The 23,409-nt window shown below is 43.1% G+C and overlaps 1 protein-coding gene across 3 annotated transcripts in view; it reads right to left on the bottom strand.

The window, feature by feature from the left end:
- TGFB2 (transforming growth factor beta 2) overlaps positions 1 to 23,409 on the bottom strand; it is an 89,887-nt gene that overhangs the window by 36,378 nt on the left and 30,100 nt on the right. The window lies entirely within an intron of this gene.

The following is a 23,409-nucleotide window of genomic DNA, read 5'->3' as shown; positions in this document are numbered from 1 at the left end:
AAAAAAGACCATAGCATGACAGAAACCATAAGGGAAATATCTACGGAATGATTTCACTTCCAACAGCCAATTTAATATCATTTACAATTTAACCAGAAAAAAAATAAACACATGCGTTTGGTTACAGGAGCAGCAGATTAGTAGAGATTAACAAACCACTTGCAACTCTATTTGAGGGCATGTAGTTAACCCTGTCCTTTGAAGGTTGACAGAGTAGTGGAAAATCCTCGATGGTTATAAATTGGAACAAGTTCATGACAGTTGATGCCTGGAGAGAGCTGTCAGCCTTGCATACACTTTAATCAAATGTGCCAAGAAAATAGCTCCTAATGGCAAGCAGTTTGCCCATGTATTTTTTTTCCTTAAAAGTTTGGTGTCCAAATAGTCTCCTTTTATCCAGGATCATAAATTGCATCTTTTTTTGGCTTCAATATTTTGTTTTTTCACACACATATGGCCAAATACATTCTCTAGTTAAGTTATAGTGAGGAAATCTGAATAGACAAAACTATACCCACAAACTGGCTATTCCAGATTCAGTCTTAAAATTCAGGATAATTTCTACTGATGGGAGGTAATGCTAGCTAAGGAAGAAAAATTCGGAATCATGTAAAGGCACAGTTGTAGATAGTACACAACAATTTCAAGCTGATGGTTCCTTAGGGTTTTGCTGTTACTTTTTTGGTAACATGTCATTGCCTTTGACTATGCAACCAATGCTACACTAAGTCCAAAGGAGGTCCTATTCTACCCCCATGCTTTCATATCCAACACACATTCATCTCCACAGGGCAGATCCAGTATCTTCCAAAACCTCTTGCCAACTTATTTTCCCCATTCTAACTCCATCCAACTCTGGTGACTTCACTTTTTTCTATCCTGTAGCTTCCTAACAACACAATTGGTCCCAGTTGTTTATGTTCCTTTACAAATAATTTTATTCTATCTGCATTATGTTTGTTTGTTTTGTTTTCTGCTGTGAAATTTTAAGAATCTTGAGGGCAGGTGCTGTAACCGCCAAGTCTTTTCTCTTTCCCACATATCCAGGACAGGACTCTACATGCATGGAATTCACCTGATATCAGCTGTTTACATAGCTGGCCACTAATGGGAGTTTTTTTTTTTTTTTAAAGATTTATTTATTTATTTATTTTAAAGTCAGAGTTACGGGGTTGGGGCGGGGGAGAGACACAGAGAGGGAGAGAGAGAGATTTTCCATCCCCCGGATCACTCCCCAAACGGCTGCAATGGCTGGAGCTGGGCAGATGTGGAGCTAGGAGCCAGGAGCTTCCTCCAGGTCTCCGTGGTGGGTGCAGGAACCCATCCTCCGATGCCTTCCCAGGCACGTTAGCAGGGAGCTGGATCAGAAGCGGAGCAGACAGAACTCGACCTGATGCCCATATGGGATGCCAGTACTGCAGACAGCAGCTTAACCTGCTGTGTCATAGTGCTGGCACCTGACCAATGGGAGTCTTTAAAGACTCAGGCAGCTGGTTATAGACAACACCTGTTTATTAAATAAACAAGCCATCTTGCTGATCTTACAATAGACATAAACAACTTTTGTGATTTCTGGGGAAATCATTTGATTATACTAAAAAACAAAACAAAACAAAACAACAACAAAAAAAACACATTGTGAGGAAGACATCAGCTTTTCACCGTATCAAGAGTCTGCATTTTTTCCCCTCACAGGGGCTATCCCCTGTGCCTTTCTTCAGGCACTTGTGACTCTCAGAGGCCAAGTCCATGGACAAGCAGTGCTCTGTGAGACACTGGTTTATAAAATGACAGCATGAATCAAAGCTTTGTACTTGCGAACCAGAAGTTTTAGAAACAAACAAACAAACAAACAAAACCCCAAAGAATCCAAAGTATCCAGGTTTCGGAGAAAAGCAAGTAAGTATTCAGGCAGGCACGGTGATGACCCACTGTGTCACCACTGTCAAATAGTTGGTGGGCAGTTTTCAGGTTGGCAAACATTGCTAAAAGTAGAGAGATTTTCGGAGCCCCCTAGCACAGCCATTTGGAAAGGCAGCAGCTAAAAGAGACAGATCTTTCTCCTTGGTGAAATATGCCCACCCCAGTGACTGGAAAGGCTGATCCTATCCAAACCAGCTCAGCTGAAAACAGGCAGCACGCCCAGGCAGAGGGGGCTGGGCAGGGCTGGGACCAAATGCTCTGGCTTTGCACACCCTGTTGGCCAGAACCTTCCACAGGTTGAGTGGCTGCATTTCTCTATGTGTAGCTTCCCTATTGGACAGCAGAAACTTCAAACATCCTTTGAAAGAGCATCCTGGAAGAGCAAGGCTAATTTAGTGTTTCCTGTTATTAGCAACAGTAAACATCTCTATCTTGTTCCCCTTTCTCTTCTGGGGGAACTCCACAGGTCTGTCCACTTCCACAAACACCCATCTTTCACACCCACCCCCCTCAATCTTATCCTTCCATCAAATTTGTAAATAAGTGCTCTTGAGATTTATTTTTATTCTCTTTCGTGTTTATTAAACTTTGAACATTTTTTTTTCTTTTCCCTTTCTGGTTTTTTGCCCATAACACACTCTTCCTTTTTATGGCTGGCTCAGACCATGAGGTCAATTTTGTTTCTTTTTCTTCTAAGCAAATCATCCAATGATCCTGCCTTGGGCTTTTGAGCTCTGAAGGGGCGTTTGCAAATATTTACAGGAGGAGCTTGATGGTTAAGTACAGTTGTTCTGCCCTGCTCCCTATACATTGGCAAAGAGCCTCCATCCCCTGTGGCTCTCATAATCATTTAGACTATATTTCAACTGCCTGATGAGACAAATCTGCAGTGGGGTTCTTGCTGTATGAGTAGAAGCAGTTAATGCACAAGGTGCAAAGACTGCTGAGTAGCCCCCCGCCCTCCATAACCACTCTGCTTTGGCCTTGGAACTACAGAGAAGAGGACAGGCCAGGAAGAGCCAACAGCCTTACACATACTCCTGCTGCGGCACACAGAGCATGATAAAAACTGCTGACCAAAGAAGTGACTACCACTTCCAAAGGTTGGTCTCAGCTGTCCCCTGCTGTCATTTGCTATGGGTCACAAGCCCCCTGCCTGGCTAAGGAACTTGAGCAACTTGCCAAATGTCTCTTTATTTGGAAAAAAAAAAAAAAAAAAAAAAAACGGTAAATTGCTTCGGCCAAGTCTATGACCTTGCCCTTGCTTCATAAATGCTTTTGGATGCATGGTGCAGGGGGACCAGAAGAGGCCCATACAGCCAGCCAGGACACGGCAGGCTCACTCCCTCAGCTTAGGGTGCCAGAGCTGCAGGGTAGGTGTTTAATGGCTTGTGCAGCCCTGATCCACCCACTTAGTCTTGGAGGGATGGAGCTTTTTCCTCTGCTCACTCCAAGAACTCATTTCCCCCTTTGGAATGGGAGTTTTCTCTAAAGTCCTCTGTTATTCCCATCCCAGCTCCTCATCCACAGCCAGGTGGTCAGGTACTTGTGACCTTTGCCAATTTACCCACACTCACATCCTGGCCCACTTCTTCCTCTCGATTTCTGACCCACTTTTTCAGCTCAATCAAATGGATTTTCCTTCACCCTTTTGGATTTCACAGCAGCGGGCTCACTCTGGTCCTCCTCCCATGCCTTCCCATGTGCCTTCCGCTCAAGGAAAATCTTGCACACAGAAGATTCCAGTATGTCATCCAGTGAGTGGTGTCCCCCTCACCTTGACCCTGGCCACACATCCCTGCTAAATCAAATTTTGGAAAATAGAGAGAGGAAAAAATGAGGAAATCTAACTTGCCATTCATTTCCAAAGAAGCAGAGCACAGAAAAAATATAAGACTCAATCAGCTCTTACTTTATATAAACACTATGTGTTGCCTTGCATCTGCCACAAATAATGTATTCATTGACTGCATTTTACCTTATTCCTAGGTAAGCACCTTGAGCTCAGGAATCACAGTGCTTTGGTCCTCTGCAGCCCACGGCTGGATTCACAAATGTGTAGCCCTCCTAAGTGTGCAGAATCTCCCTGGCCAGAAAGGCTTCGTACTTTAGCTCTATGCTCTGTGGTCACCGTCCTGAAATTTTCAATAATGTTACCTTTCCATTTACATTTTATAAGGGAGCATTTGCAGGGGCTGGGAACCTCAGCTCCTGTGTTATCCTGCCTCCTGTTACCCTTATCTCCCCAGAAATCTCTACCTCCTGCCCATCCCCTTCTGGTGTCCCCAGCCTTACCCAACCTTCCCTGACCCATTCAGTCATCATTGTCATCCTCCATTCTGAGAGAGCTGGGGTCAGGCACACAACTCATGCCACTTCAGGCCAGGGCTTGGTGGCAGCTCTTCCCACCCTAAGCTGGCAGTGCCCCAGGGAGTGCATCCAGTGGGTGACTCACTGGCAGCATGACTTTCTCCCACTTTCAATCCAGGTACTAGGCATATCCTAGTGCAGGTCTGTGGCTTAGAGCAGTGGTCCCATGGGAGAGGAAATGTCTGGCTCAAAGTGACATCAACTGGGGGCTGGTGGCAGAGGGAAGCTGGCAGCTGGTGGTTTGCCCACACAAAGCAGCAGGGTAGGGCCCTGGGTTCCTGTGAGAAACTCCCACACTGGAAACATCCGTGTGCACATGGAGCACAGTCTAAATAGGACTTTCAAACACCATGAGATAGTGAGTGACAAAGAGAGAGAAAAGAGAGGAAAACAGAATACATGTTCATGGAACAAAGGAAGAGGTTTTAATTTTAGAATATTCAAAGTGCATATTTCTTGTTTTTTTTTTTTTTGCACGAGGCCTCCCGTTTTCACTCTGAAAGAGAGATCCTGCAAATATTGGAGTTTTCTTGGCCATAGCCCCATAGTTACAGAATCTTCATGCAGCAAAGGACCTTTAAGGGTATTAGAATTCTAATCCCAAAGCAACCAGTTCTTTGCTGTGTAGCAACAGGAACATTATCAAGCTTGTATGAGTCCATTTCTTCATCTACATAATGAGGTAAAAAGCTTCCCGCCTCATACATCCTGACTTGCACTGTTGAGAATACACGAGCAAGCAGTTGGAGTTCCCGGTCTAGCACACATTTCCACTAGGATCCCTCCCCGCCCCCTTCCCATTCTGCAGCAAAGCAGCCAAGTGGTCACTGGGCTTTCTGTGAATGCCCCAGGGGAGCGTGAGCTCTTACTGCCTGACAGACTCAATTAGAAGAGAGGAGAATGAAGAGAGGCAGCTGAGTGTCCTGGGGCAGTTTATGCACTCATTCGAAACCCTAATTCCTCTCCTCTGCAGACTGAGGAGTTGGAGTCATGATGCGTTCCCATAGACTCCCCACCCCCATCCTTCGTATTTCATATTTTGATGTTAACCTTGACCATCAGAAACGGCAATAAGTCTAGCTTCACCAAACATCTCTGCATCAAGCAATTCCAACTCCTTTGATGATGCTCATTTTAGAATTTCTTTTTTAAAAGTTAGTGAATAACAAATTTGGAGAACAGGGCTCATAACATCACTTACATGTGATGATCTCTGACAGAGAGTATAGATCTAGGATCCATGAGAAACACCCCCAAAATGTGCAGAGCTCAGCCCTGGGGAGAAGAGGGTGAAGTGCTACAATCAATAATCCATCTATTGTTCATTCCCCAGTAGACTGCTTATACCTATAAATTAGCAGAAAGTGTGTCATGTGTTGAAATGCTTGGGTCAAGGATCTAGGGGATAGTTGCTGTAGTTACTAAAGCCATGGTTCTCAAAGTGAGGTTTCAGATCCACAGCGTTAGTCTCACCTAGGAACTTGTGCTAAATATACCTCATCCAGGGCAGTCCAATGGATGATCCCAACAAAGTTTGAGAACCACCATGCTGAACACCTCTTGCTGGCTCTGAACTGGTGACACTAGTGCCAGTAGCAAGTAGATTAGTAGAGTCCAGAGGATAAGAAGAAAGAGACAGCAGCTTTCCTAGGAGTTAGCACTGACTAGAACCCCCAAGAGAAACCCAGCACTGCTCTGAGGCTCCATGGGGAGTGTCTAAGATAAGCCAAAGAGGTGCAGTTCAAAGTGAAATGCAGAAAGTGTATGTATGAAAGTGGCAGGAAACTTTGTCCTCCCACTTGTGGGCCTTTTTTTTTTAAGATTTATTTCATTTATTTGAAAGTCAGAGTTACACACAGAGAAAAGGAGAGACAGAGAGAGAGAGAGAGAGAAATGTCTTCCATCTGCCAGTTCATTTTCCAGTTGGCCACAACGGTCAGAGTTGTGCCGATCTGAAGCCAGGAGCCAGGAGCTTCTTCTGGGTTTCCCGCAAGGGTGCAGGGGCCCAAAGATTTGGGCCATCTTCCACTGCTATCCCAGACTATAGCAGAGAGCTGGATTGGAAGAGGAGCAGCTGGAACTCGAACCAGCGCCTATATGGGATGCTGGCACTGCAAGCGGCGGCTTTACCCACTAAGCCATAGTGCTGGTCCTGGACCTTATTTTTTTTTCCCCCTGAACCTTCAAAACAAACTAATCTCCATCCTACAGGAAAAGTTGCAAGAGGCTTACAAAGCAGTTCAGGTTCCTGTTGATCAGAGTAGATAACAATGTTTTTCAAGGAATGGGGATGGCAATGTGCATTTTAGCAAGCTGTTTGGGTCATCCTTATGTATCCTAAAAGTTTGAGACACATTGAAATGAAAGACAGAGAAAAACACAAACACAAAGAAGCATCTAAATTTTTGGTCAGGTGTTATATGCAGAAAACACCATCCAGCCAACAAACCAACCAGTGAGACAGAAAAGAGCTGCTGCTCCTAAAAGGGAAAGGCTGAATTCCTCCCTGATTCGCACAGCTCTCTGCCTTTCTCATTTCAATCAACTGGGGAACTTATGAAAAACGAGTACTAATTCCTGGGTTGGGGTTCCTAGGAATCTAATTAATGGAATTGGAGTGGACTTTTCTAAGTTTCTCTGATGATTCTAATGCATGGCCAAGGTTGAGAGCCTCTTGCAAGAAGGAGCTGATAATACTTAGCCTTGAGAAGCAATGGCTTAGTGCACCAAATCTCTCAAGGGACTCAAAATACTTCAGAGACTTGCATATAGAAAGTCTTACATTGTGTGGACTCATGGAACCATATTTTAGCTCACTATATAAGAATTTCAAATAATTTAGAAGAATGGAAAATAAAAAAACCTCATAGTCTTTCAGGTTATGAGTTTCCACCCCAATGGAAGAATTCGCATAGTCACAAGATGCACCTTGTCCCCACAGACACAGTGGGATTTCTAAATTTGGTGGCAGTTGGACTAGATGGCCTTCTATCCCACTTCTGGCTCTGCCATTACATCAACTTTCTCTTGATGCTATCTAAAGATAGAGCCTCAACAAATTTATCTTTGTCCTCTAAATCCCTCTACAGTAGGTAATTGTCTACCTACCACCTGCACTTTATTAATATACTTGTTACTCACCCCAATCTTGGTGAATACCAGGTATATTTTTTTAAACTTTTATTTAATAAATTTCAAAAGTACAACTTTTGGATTATAGCGGCTTTTCCCCCCATAACCTCCCTCCCACCTGCAACCATCCCATCTCCCACTCCCTCTCTTACCCCATTCTTCATCAAAATTCATTTTCAATTATCTTTATATAGAGAAGATCAACTTGGTATATACTAAGATTTCAACACTGTTTGAGTGGTAGTTTTACCATTGATTTGCATAGCACAACATATTAAGGACAGAGATCCTACATGGGGAGCAAGTGTACAGTGACTCCTGTTGTTGATTTAACAATTGACACTCTTATTTATGCATCAGTAATCACCTGAAGATCTTGTCATGAGCTGCCAAGACTATGGAAGCCTCTTGAGTTCATAAACTCCGACCTTATTTAGACAAGGCCATAATCAAAGTGGAATTTCTCTCCTCCCTTCAGAGAAAGGTACCTCCTTCTTTGATGGCCTGTTCTTTCCGCTAGGATCTCACTCACAGAGATCTTTCATTTAGGTTTTTTTTTTTTTTTTTTTTTTTTGCCAGAGTGTCTTGGCTTTCCATGCCTGAAATACTCTCATGGGCTTTTTAGCTGGATCCGAATGCCTGAAGTGCTGATTCTGAGGCCAGAGTGCTGTTTAGGGCATCTGCCATTCTATGAGTCTGCTGTGTATCCCACTTCTGCTTCGCACATTGGGTCGTTCTCTCCTTTTTAATTCTTCAGTTATTATTAGAAGACACTAGTGTGGTTTATGTGATCCCTTTGACAATCCTATCTCAAGTTTGAGAACTTTTGCTCTGGACTATGATGGTAAACGACTATGAACTTGACCAGGATACCATTCAGTGTCATGGATAAACAGATAAGAAAGTCTGATCATAACACCATGCCCACCATGGAAAGAATGCCTGATGTCATTGCAGACTCAGAATTCTACGTCATGGATCTCTTCCAATTTTACAATAGATTTCCATACATCAGCTTTGCAAAGAAGGAGCTTTTGATTCCCATTTCACACATAAAAATATTAAGAGCAAGAAAAGTGAAATAACCTCGGGCTAAGGTCAAGATGAGATTGGCTATTCTATACTTCTTTACTCAGGCAGAAGCATCAACATATACATTGGCACAAGCTGGCAAAAGAGGACAAAAGAATCAGCTCCTGAACTAGAGATCAGCTTGACCTTGCAACACAGCTTGAGAAACTTTAGCCCAGTATTTTCACTGATGCCCCTGAACAGAACGGCTCTGCTCTGAAGACCTGGGGACTCAACACTGAATCAAAGTATTTGCTAATATACCAGTATCACCCAGGTTCCTTCAGACTGCCAAACATTTGAGCCCAGTGGCCCTATCCCCCGTGACTACCTACTCCACAGACTCTCATCCCCAAGCCCCACAATGAACGTAACTCCCCATTTCCTTTTCTAGAAACAAATGTATTTTTCCTGCAGTTCAGCCATGATCGGTGTGGACTTTTGACAAGCTTAATGAGTGTAGCGGCCTCTTGTTCCTGACATGCCCAGCTTTGAGGGAAGTAGTTTAGGGTTCATTAGACACCCCCTAGAGTGTGGCAAGACAAGCAACTCACCAAATGGGTGGAGGGCAATAAACCAGCTACTATTTGTATGTGCACAGAAGAGCCAACAAGAAATCGAGACAATTGTGTTTGGGGGCTTTCTGAATTTGTCTTGGCACACTGGATATGGATTTTATTACACTACCACATCCTAAACACTGCTGACATTCAAGTCACAGCAATTTAACACAAAATGACTGAGAAATAAGCAGCGCATCAGCAGTGGTTTCTGATTGTGTCTCCGGCCGTCCCACCTATTAAATGTACCATAGAACTGGAGCATCTGCAATTTAAAGTGGGCGTCTCCAGGATGGGGATGGTGTCAAACTTGACACGTTGTTGGCAGTGGAGAGTCTAATTGTGTCAGCATCAGCTTATGTGACTTGGCCTTCATAGCACTGCTATTTGAGACCATGTGTTACTGTCAGCAGGAGTGTTCGGGCCCCTTCTTACATGGTGCATGAAAAGTAAAATAACAGTGGTGCTGGCCCACATTGTTTGGTTTTCTCGAACTGTGACAGACATAGAGTTTGTAGTTTCCACTATCCCCATAAAACCCCACCTACATGGAAACATTTATTTTGCTTCAGGTCCTCTACATGTCTCATCAAGCTCAATTCTATGTAGCACTTGTGTTAGAAGTACTAAATTTGAGCAGTAAAAGCTTAGGGTACTGGACCAGCTGGCCAACTGGTGTTGGCCAATGAGACAATGAGTGGAAAAAGCACAGGTGGACCCACTTTTGTGGGCGAATGGACAAGCAATATGACATGCCCCTTTTCAATGGCCTCACAGCGGCAAGCTGAGCTCACAGTTGGAAAAGGCCATCAAGGCAGCTCTTCTCTGTTGTAGACTCATTTGGCTTAAAAAAAAAATTTTTTTTAAGATTTTTTTTTATTTGCTTGAACTTCAGTTTACAGAAAGACAGGGAGAGGCAGGGAGACAATGAGAGAGAGAGAAAGAGAGAGAGAGAGAGAGAGAGATCCTCTATCTGATTCACTTCCCAGATGGCCACAACAGGGGAGGTTGCAGAGAGAAGGCAGGAGATTCATCTGGATGTCCCATGTGGGTGGCAAGGGCCCTAGTACTTGGGCCATCTTCCACCGCTTTCCCCAAGGCATTAACAGGGAGCTGAATTGTAAGTGGAGCAGCGAGGACATGAACCAGTGTCCTTAAGGGATGCCAGTGTCACAGGCGGCAGCTTTATTCACCATACCACAATGCCTGCCCACAATGCCTGCCCCCAGTAGTCTTCTTTTTTTTCCTCTCTCTCTCTCTCTCTCTTTTTTTTTTTTTTCACATGCAGAGTTAGACAGTAAGAGAGAGAGAGAGACAGAGAGAAAGGCCTTCCTTTTTCCATTGGTTCACTCCCCAAGTGGCTGCTACAGCCAAGAGCCAGGTGCTTCCTCCTGGTCTCCCATGCGGGTGCAGGGCTCAAGGACCTGGGCCATCCTCCATTGCAATCCCGGGCCATAGCAGAGAGCTGGATTGGAAGAGCAGCAACCGGGAGAGAATCCAGCGCCCCAACCAGGACTAGAACCCAGGGTGCCGGCACTGCAGGCAGAGGATTAGCCTAGTGAGCCGCGGCGCCGGCCAACCCAGTAGTCTTTTTTAAAGCACAAAAAGCTTTCTGATTTTTTCCTTTTTCTCTTTCTCCCTTCTTATCATTTTTACTTTGCTTCATTTTATTTCTCCCCTCTTGTTCTTATTTCCTCTCAAATCTATGCCTTTGCCCTCTATGATATCCAGGGGGTAATACAGCCATGTTTTTGTCCACTAACAGTATTTAAAGTCTCTAAATGCCAACAACCCCGGGGCACAGGTATCTATCCAGTATTCCAGAATTCAGCAATGGCTCCAAACAAGGTCCACAGGAAAAAAAAAAAAAAAAAAAAAAACACTGCATGTGTCAATCTCTTTAATGAATTAAGCTTGGAAATTTAGGATACCATCCTTACCCTCTTAATAAGAAGCACATTTCTTTTTACAGACTCAGAAGCTAAGAAGAGAAATCTTTCCAGGATTACAGCAAACATGGCTAGCTAACAATTAAAATACACAGTCCTGGACATTCTTTCTAACCTTTTCACCCCTGTGAAGAAATTGTTCTTATCCCAGAATATAGAAACTCCACTCCTCTTCCCAGAAATGAATGCACTTTCTCTGTAGCTCAGCAATGATTGGTGTGGACTTTTGACATGCACAATGCGTATAGTGCCTCATCATTAGCCTGAAAATCTGTCTCTAATCTTTCCAAAATTACAGCAATGATGCATATAATGGCCAATGCGTGTCTTGTGGTGTGTGCTTTTCTTTGTGTGTTTTGCAAGCTGCTTGCTTGTGGACTAATTTCTGTAAGGCAATCATCTAATTGCTTTGAGGCCCCGTGCTGATTTGTTGCTCTGCCCTCAAGCTTAAGCTAATAAGTGGCAAGGCACACCCTGCTGGGACTTCAGGCTGTTTACCAACTTAACCAAGTGGCATGGGCTGCTATTACTAATGTATTAAATTCATAACTTGGGAGTGAATATGAAGCCTAATAGATGGCCAGGATCATCCAGTTTGAGAGCAGAAAAGCAAACACAGCCAGCATTCAGTCTCTCTGCAACTCTTCATTGCAGTAGACATGAGAGCACACAAAGTGATTGCCTGGCACCTATTTTGTGCTCTCTCAATGTGATTTGTATCAATCTCTAATTACTGTAATTTTTTCTACAAAAAAGCCAGTCTCTGCAAGAACTTGCATAGAGATCTCAGAACCCAGATGAAAGGCCCACTCCAGCTTCTGGCAGCTTCTGGCAGCTTCTGGCAAAAGAGTTCTATCCCATCTTGGCCTGAGAGCCTCCTACCTACAAGAACTACCCAATGAAGGGTCTAGCCAGGCTACACAAAACGGCCTACGATTCCACTTGACCCAAGCTAGAAATTTTGAAGCCAATTTCATGTCTTCTCTACTCCATCTTGTTTCTTGTCTTAGCAAGCACCCCTGATTTCCTTTGAGCATTTTTCATGAAACCTATTCACCTTTTCTGGTTGTTCTCATGTTAAAATCAGACTCTTAAAGCTGAATACAATTTTCTAGGAAGAAAAGAATACAACTATCACCTTCCTTCTTGCTGAACTTACACTTTCATTAATGCATCTGCACAGTGAATTGTCTCTGTTTTTGAACTTTTCACTCATGTCATATTTCCTATGCATCAACAAGTCTTTGGGCTTCTCCATACAAAGTATTTTGCAGATGTTAACCCCTTATGCTTACAATGTGAGGCCTTCTGGCACAAAATATTTACAATATACTTCTACTCCATGTGTAATTATTTGATTTGATTCTTCATTCCAAATACACTGAGTAGGAGGGTAAATCAGTGTGTTCACTTGTTAAATGATATTGCATGAGCCAGAGCTGTAAAATCAGAAGGATCTTTAATGTCCATTTCATTCAATCTCCTAAATTCACAGGTGGGGAAGAAATTTTCTAAGATTTTTTTAAGGTGGATACAGACCTGAATCCACACTAGAACTTCTTTCTGGGATGCTTTCATGGCACCAGGACAGCCCACTGTGCTGCTCAACTCTGATGAGACAGCCAAGGCTATGGGAAAAGGCTCCTGGGACTAGGCTGTCACACACAACCATCTTGATGATTTCCAATGATATATCTTCTTCAAGATATATCAGCCAGACAGCTCTGTCCTACTGTGCATTATTAAGGAAAATGACCATCAAGCAGGACTGAGGGAGGTAAGGAAAATGGCCAGTGGGTCAGAACTGAGGAAGATACCATAATCAACTTTTCTCCAGAATGTCCATCCTCTATGTATTCTAAGGGGTTAGTTTCCAAATATGTTTCCTTGAAAAGCTGCCTAGAAAGTGTGAATTTTTCTTTATGTCAAGTGGTAGCCTTCTGTTTAGAATATAAAGATAGTAGGGAACAAGAATCGCTTGGAAGAAATGTTTAGTAACCAACTACCCACACTAGCATTCCAGGACATGGCCATTTAGCACCTTGCAAAAAATATTAGAGTTTCAAACGATGGTGCTTTCTTACGGTTGGTAGATGTAGTCATTAAGGGTGTGCACTCTTCCCTCATCCTGTTTGTACTGGCACACAGCTATGGGCAATTAAGATATGGGAACATACAGGAATTATAGGAATCCAGATGAACTGTGGCATGAACGAGTTCTGGAATGGAGCCAGGGGTGTTACGCTTGTTTTACGGAATCAGGTTCATTTGGGTGCTAAGCAGCTTTCTGTTCTTAAGGTTGGGCCACTATGTGTGAGAGGAGGAAAAACAGTCTTTAAGTTAAAAACTTTCACTGCAGAGCTAGACCATGGCTAAGTACTTGAAAATGTTTAAGTATGCGCTATTTTTATTTAATTGAAACTAGTTGAGAGGAAGCCCTACAGTTTAGCTCCAGTCTCATTATTTTTTGTATATACAGGCTACACAATGTTCAAATTTTATTTTTCAAAAAGATATATTTATTTGAAAGGCACAGAAACAGGAGAGACAGAGAGAGAAAGAGATCTTCCATTTGCTGGTTCACTCTCTAAATGGTCTCAATGGCCTGGGGCTGAGTCAGGCTGAAGCCAGAGGCCTGGAAACCCACCTGGATTTCTCATGTGTGGCAAGGGCTCAAACACTTGGGTCATTGTCCACTGCTTTGGCAGGTGCATTAGCAAGGAGTTGGATGGGAAATAGAACAGCTGGGTCTCGAACCTACACTCTGATATGGGATGCCAGCATCACAAGCCATGGCTGAACCCACAGCACCACAACACTGGTTCCATAAAATTAATTGAAAATAGATCTTAGTAAAAAATAAGAATGGAAATAGGAGAGGGAGGAAGAAGAAGGGTGGGAGTGTGAGTGGGACGAATCACTATGCTTCTAAAGTTGTATTTATGCAACGCATGAAGTTTATATGCTTTATATAAAAGGTTTCTGGGGGAAAATGATTAAAACAAATATTAGTGGTTATCAAAAAAATGTTCAAATCTTAATCTGAAGTTAGGGACAGAAAACTGATTGAAAAGTAGCAGCTAGAGTTTCCAAAGAGTTAATCCAGCCAGCCTCAATTTATTTTATACCTCAGCAAAGTGGGAAAGGACTATGATGTTAAGAATGGAAGGAAAATTCAAGAAAAAGTGAGTTTTTCTATGCAGGCAAGGTTAAGAACTATCATTAGGCTTACTCTGTTTTCTTTAAGAGCCTTTTTGACGGAGGTCAAAACTTATATGGCTTCCAAATTTTTCCCTGCTCTTTTTGTCCATAGGTGGTTGTGCAGTGGGACAAGACAAATACCTTTATTTAGGCCCAAGTCAATGGCTCAACTATGCTTCTGAAAAATGATTTATTCAGTACTCTTTCAAGAATAGTTGTTTGAATAATGCCAGTGCTTCATGAATGTATTAAAGTGAAAACAAATAGAATTCTCAGAACACCATATTGGAGTATACATTCATACATAACCAGAATAAAATAAATAGCAAAGGTGTAGCAATAGAAACTTTAAACACAGCTAACATGGAGCTTATCTACATGTACTCAAGTCAGTGGAGTAAACTACTTTCTCAGGGTTCATGATTTATATCACTGAAGATATCCATTTCTCACCATATTACATTGGCTTCATTAGAAGATTTTGAAAAGCTGGGAAGAGCCACCACTATGGTGCAGTAGGTTAATCCTCCACCTGCAGCACCAGTATCCCATATGGGTGCCACTTCTAGTCTCGGCAGCTCCTCTTCCAATCTAGATCTCTGCTATGGCCTGGGAAAGCAGTGGAGGATGTCCCAAGTGCTTGAGCTCCTGCACCTGCTTGGGAAATCCAGAGGAAGCTCCTGGCTCCTGGCTCCTGGCTTCAGATCAGATCAGCTCTAACCATTGTGCCATTTGGGGAGTGAACCAGTGAAGGAAGATCTATCTTTCTGTTTTTTCTTCTCACTGTCTGTAATTCTACCTCTCAAACAAATAATCTTTAAGAGAGAGAAAAGAGAGAGAGAGAGAAGAAAACCTGGGGAGCAGATTTGAAAGATTTTCTTGATCGGAAAAGTGAGAAAACATTTTTCTACAAACTTTGCAAAGTAGCCTTGTATTCCTCATATAGCTGGATTAGCATCCATAAACACTATACAACGGAGCACCCACATGACACCGCTCTATGTACATTAACTGGTCAGAAGAGTTTTGACCAGGGAAGCTTGAAATTCTTCTCCATTGTTTTCAGTGCTCTTTAAACATCCAAGAATATGCTATCACAGGGAGCAAGCTGTGTTGCTATTTGGACATAGGACTGAATGAAAGATCACTGAGGGCTAGGAAGAGGTTTGCATGTATCTATTTTCCCTCACTTGCAGGTTCCCTTTGAGACTTTTCAATTAGCGTGCACCTGGGTCCACTGCTTGGCGTGTTAGGTCTTTACAGCAGGAGGCTACCTTTCTAAGCTTTACCAGGACGGGAGCCAAATATGTTATCTTCCTAACCCTATGTCCTAGTTCCAGGCCCAGGACAAAGCCTTTTTGAAATTGATCCTTTTTTCAAATAGCTAAGGCCTATGATAATATTAATAGTAATTGCAATCCATCACTTCTCCATAGGACTTTATGTTCCACAAAGCACTTCTACATATAAGGGTACTTCAAATGGTTCATGGGAAAATGGAATTAAAAGATAAGTTTACTGGGGTACAAAAACTTCTGAAATCCATACCTATTTTTTTCATAACGTGTATTTTCTATGAACTTTTGAAGACCCCTCATGTGCATGGATTTTAAAATTTTGCAGCAAAATAAAGATTTTAATTTCATTTTCCATGAACTTTTTGAATTACCCCCATAAATTATTCCAACTGATGCGGTAACTCCGTAAACCAGGTACTATTTTCTCAATTTTGCTGTCATGGAAACCACAATTCAGCAGACTAATAGTTTGATTTAAATGATTCCCTCTGCTTTTTAGAGCTAATCCCATGCCTATCCTCTGACACCACACAGTAGCCTCCCCTGTGGGATAGAAAGCAGCCAGTGAGCCACAAAATCCCTTCCAAAGCGCATCCTAAATGAGAGGCCCAGGATGCTGAGAGGGCCAATTCTGAGCCCACCATCACATTCCCGCTTGAAGAGATACAACACACCAGTCGGCTTCTCAACTGGTTCTGACACTGCTGAGTGCATCTTCATCCTCCTCCTCAAACGTACAGCAATCTGCGAGGGACAGTGCCTGAGGGGACCGAGGGCGAGTGACTGAGGGTCCACATCTACCTCAGAGATGGCTGCTCAGCAGCTCGGGACAAACACTGCCCTCCTCTTCAGCTGGACTGCAGGAGTGACCACGAGATGAGAAATCAAAGAGGGAGGGAGGTGTCCCGGTGGGGCGCGCCAGGTTCCGATGTTTCAGCAGAGAATGAAGACATCTTCAGAACAGCCTGCTCTTTCTCTCATGGGGGTGAGGGGAAGTGGGTCTCAGGCGGCTGTGGCAGTGGGCACAATGGAGACTCAGAGACGCTTTTGATCTTCAGCCGCAATGACACCATGGCTCAGGAGCTTACCAGACTTTTAGATTTTCCCTCCAGGTGTGGAGGGACCAGCTTTGACCTCTCTTCTTTCAAGATGGCCTCACACACATTGGTTTGTTTGGATAGGCAAACGGCACAGCCCAGACACTGACTTGTAAAAACTCCTTGTTTTAGAAACCAACTGACTGCACATTGCATTTCCTTATTGTAGGGAGGAAGCCAGGGAGCTCTGAGGCAAAGGTGCCTTTTCCATACTTCTCCAACTACACACCGTGTCTAACTCCATGTCCATTCCTCTGTGCAGGCACAGGTCCTCTAACTCCAGCTTCTGTTCTGCAGAGGACACAGACATGGGCTCGTGCTCTCTGTGGACCGTCCAGGTTGCCTTCACGTCCATGGAGATTATCACCAGTGAGGGTGGAGAGGGTGCTGGGGGTGGGGTCGGAGGACACAGAGACATGAAGGCCATGTCCAGCAGGTTAAAACAGCTCAGAGAGCCACCACAGAACTTTCAAAGCATTTTATGAGTAATAGACACTGAGATAGTTCACATAGGGTCAATGCTCTTTCCCCAGCCTTCAATCAGATGAGCTTTTCTCACCAGGCTAAGTGTGAGTACAGCGAAGGGAAAAGGATTGGAACAGGTCTTGTCTGGTGACCTGGGCTGTGTATGTAATATGGCAGAAGAATGGGGAAAGGGTAGTATCAGTTCTCTGTAGACCCTGCTATGAGTGCTCACAGCTTCCACAAGGCCTCAGGCCTCTCATGGCTAAAATAAGGAAAGGCTTGAATGAAACTCCTCCATCTATGTTTGGGAGAGACACAGTCCACCCTTGAGGTTGCTGAGGTTCAAGGTTAGAAAGCACTACCCTACTGACGCTTGGCATGCCTTTTCCAGTGACACAAACATCACAGCACTAAGTAAGTCCACTTCCATTCCTAAATATCCTTTCTTCTCACCTCTCCTCTAATAAATAAAAAATCTTGGCAAATTTCAAATACCTTAAAGAGACAACGTCACAGGATGTCCTTTTTTTTTTTCATCTTGTGACATCAAACTACCTTTCTGGCCTCCTGAGTACTCTGCCTTAACCACCTCCCACCATACTCCTCTCCTACCCCCACACTGTACTCTGTCCAACTCTCTAAGAGTAACACATCACTTCCTGTCTCCTAACGTGTCAAGTGCTGACAAACTGCACACCCCGTCTTGCTACTCCCTCACCCAGAAACCCGAGCATTTGGCAAATTCTATTCATCCTGGAAGGGTCGGCCTACTTTCCTCTTTTCAAACGTACTTCCAGTTCTATCAGAGCAGAATCAGTATCTCCCTTCCTTGTGTTCTGACACCACTTATCATATTGTGTATTAGAGCTACCTCCCGAAGTGTTTACTCTGATAGATACGAGCAGGAAAAGAGCAGGGTCTTCAAACTGTGATAATTTCTGTACTTACTGCTAAGTCTAAACAAACTTTCTCTATATCTCATTTTTACCTACTTTGTTACAACTGCCACAGAATTTTCATAAATGATGAACTCTGTGATGTTGAAAAGAAGGAAAGGGCAGAGGGAAAGCATGTTTGGGCCATTTTGCGATTATTTTGGGGATCCAGAATGTGGGACTTTTCTGTTGGTGCATACTTACTCTCTACCTTTGTAGATGGGAAAACCAAAGGCAATGCTTTTTTACACAGAAATGCCTTCCATGGGAAGTTCTTCAGAAGCCTATGGTTGATTTTGTTGTAACTTCTAAACCTTTGAACCCTGACTCAGGGGACATATCAGCAAATCTTCCAAGTACTCTGGCATGTTGCTGTGTTAAAATCCTGCACTAGAAGTCTCCCGAACCATGGCTGAAGGAAAGAAGGGTTTGTGCAAGAACTTTAAGAATTCCTATTTGCCTTGATGTTAACACAGGCCTGTGTGACACTGAAGGCCTGTCACCCTCACCATTCTAATGCACCTGCTTTCCTGTCAAAAAATAAATAAATGAATAAAATGTAGAGCTCTCTGAATGGCAAGCTATCAGCTTTTTGATTGAATTTCAAAAATGTTTTTGTGTTTTTCTTAATGTGGATTCCTATTTGCAATAGACAACATATTTCTGAATGACAAATGCTTTCCTGCCTTTCACTTTTGTCCCCCTGAAGGATACCTGTAAATCCTTATAGAATTGTAGATTGACAAACAGAGGTTTGTCTGACTAAATGTGGGTCCATTTGTGCTCATAACCTTCCAACTAAATACTTCACTCATCAAAAACCCCATGCTAGGGCTTATCTGTGATAGTCATAGCCAGGATTCAAAAGCTTAAGGCTCAATCATAGTTTCTTTTTCTTCTGGTTGAGGAGTACCTTTTTTTTTTTTCTTTTTATTCTTCTTGGAAACCTTTCCTCATCACTTACAGTTTTAACTCCAAAACCTGATTATTTTTAAGAAGACTTTAAAAACAATTTACAGTAGGCTCATATCCCATAATGACCTCCTCATTCCCATGAACATTATTTTTGTCAAAAATTGAAATGAGTAGCCAAAGAGAAATAGCACCTCACAGCTCCAGATACCAGTAGTACTTGAACAAGAATTCCCATTAAAGATTAGCACTGCTAAGGAAACTAAAGGTGGCATTTGCAGATGATCTTAGTTTTGTGTTGGGAGTAGCAGTTGGCGACTTCAGTCTTCTTTTTGTAATCCTGAGTCCTTTACCCCAGAGATTGGCTGGTTCATGATAAGCAAGAACCTCCATCTCTCTTCTACCTTTAAGGTTTCAAAGCATGGAAAATCATGCTTTGGCCTAAGTTCCTGTATCTAAGAGTCCAACAGGATGTGGTGGTGCTATGAAATCAGTACAGAAAACTCTGACCTTGCACAGAGAAAAAAAAAAAAAATTATCCACTTTAATTTGGAAGCACAACCCACTGCTTCAAGCTAGTCACTCTAACAGTCTCCCATCAGCGGGTGACTTGATGGGGCCCGGCCCTGCTCAAGTCTGAGTGTGTGTCTTGGAGTTCTTGCCATCTGTGCTGGGGGTTGATTCTTCCTCTGCCGACAACACTCACCCAGGGGCTTCGTTTCACACCTTTGCTTTTATAATTTTCCACCTTCAGCTAAAAATACTGCTTTTGGGTGGAACTCAAGCAAAGCATAATCCCCAAAAGCCACGGGACCAGTAGCTGAATAACGGCTCTCGTAAGGGGGGTCGGGGCAAGAAGGCTCTTCTGTTTGTGTTTCCAGCCTCCTTGGAAGACAGCCCTGCAGAGTGTGGAGGGGAATGTAAAAGGTGTGGGAGAGCTGTTTCCAATGTTATGGCTTAATTTTCACACAAACACTTCCAAAAAATTATTTTTTTTTCAATGAACTGAGGTTCTACTGGAGGCCCCCATCTGGGGAGGCTGGATCAAGAAACAGAGCTAGCTGTCATCCTCGCTTTCCTGCTGACCCGTAAGGATCTCTGGGACATTTACTCATCACATGAAGTGATGATGAAAGCCAAGCATGGGACCCTGCACATGTGCAACTCTGGCAGCTGCTAGATGCTTCAATTTGAAAATAATTTTCTCCTGTGCCAGGCCACCCCTGAGGCACCGTGCGCAAATGTACACACACACACACATAAGTACGTGCATTCCTAAAACCACTATTGCATCTGCCAGGTCTGTTTATTGACGGACAGAGTTCAGTACAGACTGCCTGGAACTCTGCCTCAAGCCCCTTTGCTTTTAGGAACATCACAGAAAGCAGAGCTTGTACAGAGTTTTAGAGTTTTGTTTGTGATCTTGTCACTAGCACTTAATGAAGTTGTTCTGTTCCAACACAAAGAAACTTAAGGCTTGGGATTCAGCAGACCCAAATTATACTGCAAGCCTTGCCACTTGAGAGGGTGGCTTTTGGCCAATGTCTTCATTATGCCTCAGTTTCTTCATCTGTCAACCGTTAACACCTTATGGGGCAGCTGGGAAGGTCACAGAAAGCAAGAACTCTCAGAAGTCACACAAGGAACACCTGGGCTCATTTGACTCCACTCCATACATTGTCATTCCTTGCTCTATACCAGTTTTACTAAAGTGAAAATAAAGAGAAACTGTGGAATGGAACAGGGGTAATGCACTTAACTAACTCTTTGAAATGCACTTTCCCCATCAATAAAATGGGGCTACAAACAGCACCCACATCACAGAATGGCAAAGACAGAACAGGTTCATAAAAGCATAACATTCCCCACTGTGCCTGGCACGTGGTAAGCACCCCAACAGGCCTGCCTCTGTGTTATTTTTTCCTGGATGCCAAGTGGCCAGCTTAAAGGTTTGCTGCTGGCAAACCCCTGCTCACCTTCCCAGCTACCTCCTCAGTCAGGGCTTCCTCTTCTCTCTGCACTCCTTCCCAGCAGCTGACCCACCCACAATCCACACAGCTCTGTTCTCCATCTCCAGATGAAGCACAAATCTGGTAAATATTACACTTGCAAGGTAACAGGTCTGGAATGCTTGGCATCTTAGGAGGAGTGCAGTGGCTTCTTGGCACCCAGACACATATATCTGCAGCCTAGGGCCAAACTACATTTGGCTGCTTCATGCAGTTCAAATAAAGATATTAAAAATCCTCCAACTCTGTAAACATTGGTACTGTTTGCTAATCAAAGCTTTTTCTTTAAAAAAAAAAAAAAAGTCATGTAACGAGAACTCAGCAGTTTCATTTCTCTTTCCAGGATCAGACCTAAAGGACTTTGCATGTATATGTATCACATATGTTTCTAACATGGCCCAGTGGTATCAGGGCTTATAGATTTGGGACTAGGTGAAATCTACTGGGAGACTGGAGCCTTTACCCAAATATACAGACTTTGGCCACCTTCCTACTGGAGTTTGTGCCCTAAACCATTAAACCATAAGATCGCTTTTGGGTCACAGGACTAGTAACTTACTTGAGCTTCCAATGCCTATAAGTGGGTATTGATGACAGTGGTAGCTTTGGTGGGTGGACAGCCCACCTCTGCTATTTAATAGCTTCGGCAACCTATTGATTCTCTCTCTGCCTGGGTTTCCTCATATGTGAAATAGAGAAAATAATAATATCTATTATTGCCAGGATCAACTGAGTCAGCATCTCTAAAGTGCTCAGCAGAGCATCTGCAGTATTAGAAGGGCTACTTAAGTATTGTCGTTGTGGTTGTCACTGACCAAATACCACTTATGGATCAAAAGGATTCAGCATAGGTATTTAACAAAGGGGAACTGGTTCCTTAACTAACAGAAGTTAAATGCAAAGGGACACTTCTAGATCTGGCTTTAACTAAAAATTTGTAAAAGAAAATGAGAAAAATAAGATATTATCACAGCCAGTGGACTTAAACTTGGTCTTCTACACATTAGACAACACATTAAGGACATATCCCACATGGGATGTAAGTACACAGTGACTCCTGTTGCTGATTTAACAATTTGACACTCCTGTTCATGGCGTCAGTAATCTCCCTAGGCTCTAGTCATGAGTTGCCAGGGCTATGGAAGCCTTTAGGGTTCGCTGACTTTGATCTTATTCCGATAGGGTCATAGTCAAAGTGGAGGTTCTCTCCTCCCTTCGGAGAAGGGTACCTCCTTCTTTGATGGCCCCGTTCTTTCCACTGGGATCTCACTCACAGAGATCTTTCATTTAGGTCTTTTTTTTTTTTTCCGTGATATCTTGGCTTTCCATGCCTGCTATACTCTCATGGGTTCTTCCGCCAGATCCGAATGCCTTGAGGGCTGATTCTGAGGCCAGAGTGTTGTTTAGGACATCTGCCATTCTATGAGTCTGCTGTGTATCCCACTTCCCATGTTGGATCTTTCTCTCCCTTTTTGATTCTATCAGTTAGTATTAGCAGTTACTTGTCTTGTTTGTGTGATCTCTTTGACTCTTAGACCTATCAGAGCTATCAATTGTGAGCTGATATTGATCACTTGGACTAGTGCGATGGCATTGGTACATGCCACCTGGGTGGGATTGTGTGGGAATCCCCTGGCACCTTTCTGACTACACCATTTGCGGCCAGTCCGATGAACAGGAGTGTCAAATTGTTAAATCAGCAACAGGAGTCACTGTGTACTTACATCCCATGTGGGATATGTCCTTAATGTGTTGTCTAATGTGCAGTGATGCTATAACTAGTACTGAAACAGTATTTTTACACTTTGTGTTTCTGTGTGGCAACAAACTGATGAGGTCTTTACTAATTATATACTGAATCAATCTTCTGTATATAAAGATAATTGAATGAAAAAAAAAAAACAACCTGGTGTTAAAATGGAAATGGCATAGAAAATTAATTAATTTGAAAAAAAAAATTATGTAGGATCTCTGTCTTTAATGTGCTGTACATTGCTATTTAATGCTATAATTAGTAATCCAATGGTAGTTTATTCACTTACGCTGCTATGTGGGCAAAATGTTGAAATCTTTACCTAATATATACTAAACTGATCATCTGTATATAAAGAGAATTGAAAATGAATCTTTACATGAATGGAAGGGGCGAGGGAGCGGGAAAGGGGAGGGTTGCGGGCGGGAGGGAAGTTATGGGAGGGGGGAAGCCATTGTAACCCACAAGCTATACTTTGGAAATTTATATTCATTAAATAAAAGTTTAATAAAAAAAAAATTAAAAAAAAAAAAAAAAAAACTTGGTCTTCTCTGACTCAGATATCAAGGCTAACTGAACATCTCCCAGGCATGAGCGTAGAAAAAGGATACTTGCAATTGGCTTCAACTTCCAGCTACTTAAAAATCAAACCTCTTGGCCGGCACCGCAACTCACTAGGCTAATCCTCCACCTGCGGCGCCTGCACCCTGGGTTCTAGTCCCGGTTGGGGCACT

Source organism: Lepus europaeus, chromosome 14, assembly GCF_033115175.1.
Source record: "Lepus europaeus isolate LE1 chromosome 14, mLepTim1.pri, whole genome shotgun sequence".
In the NCBI taxonomy this organism is placed as follows: Eukaryota; Metazoa; Chordata; class Mammalia; order Lagomorpha; family Leporidae; genus Lepus; species Lepus europaeus.
The sequence above is the reverse complement of the archived record's forward strand: the minus strand, read 5'-3'. Positions and strand labels throughout refer to the sequence as shown.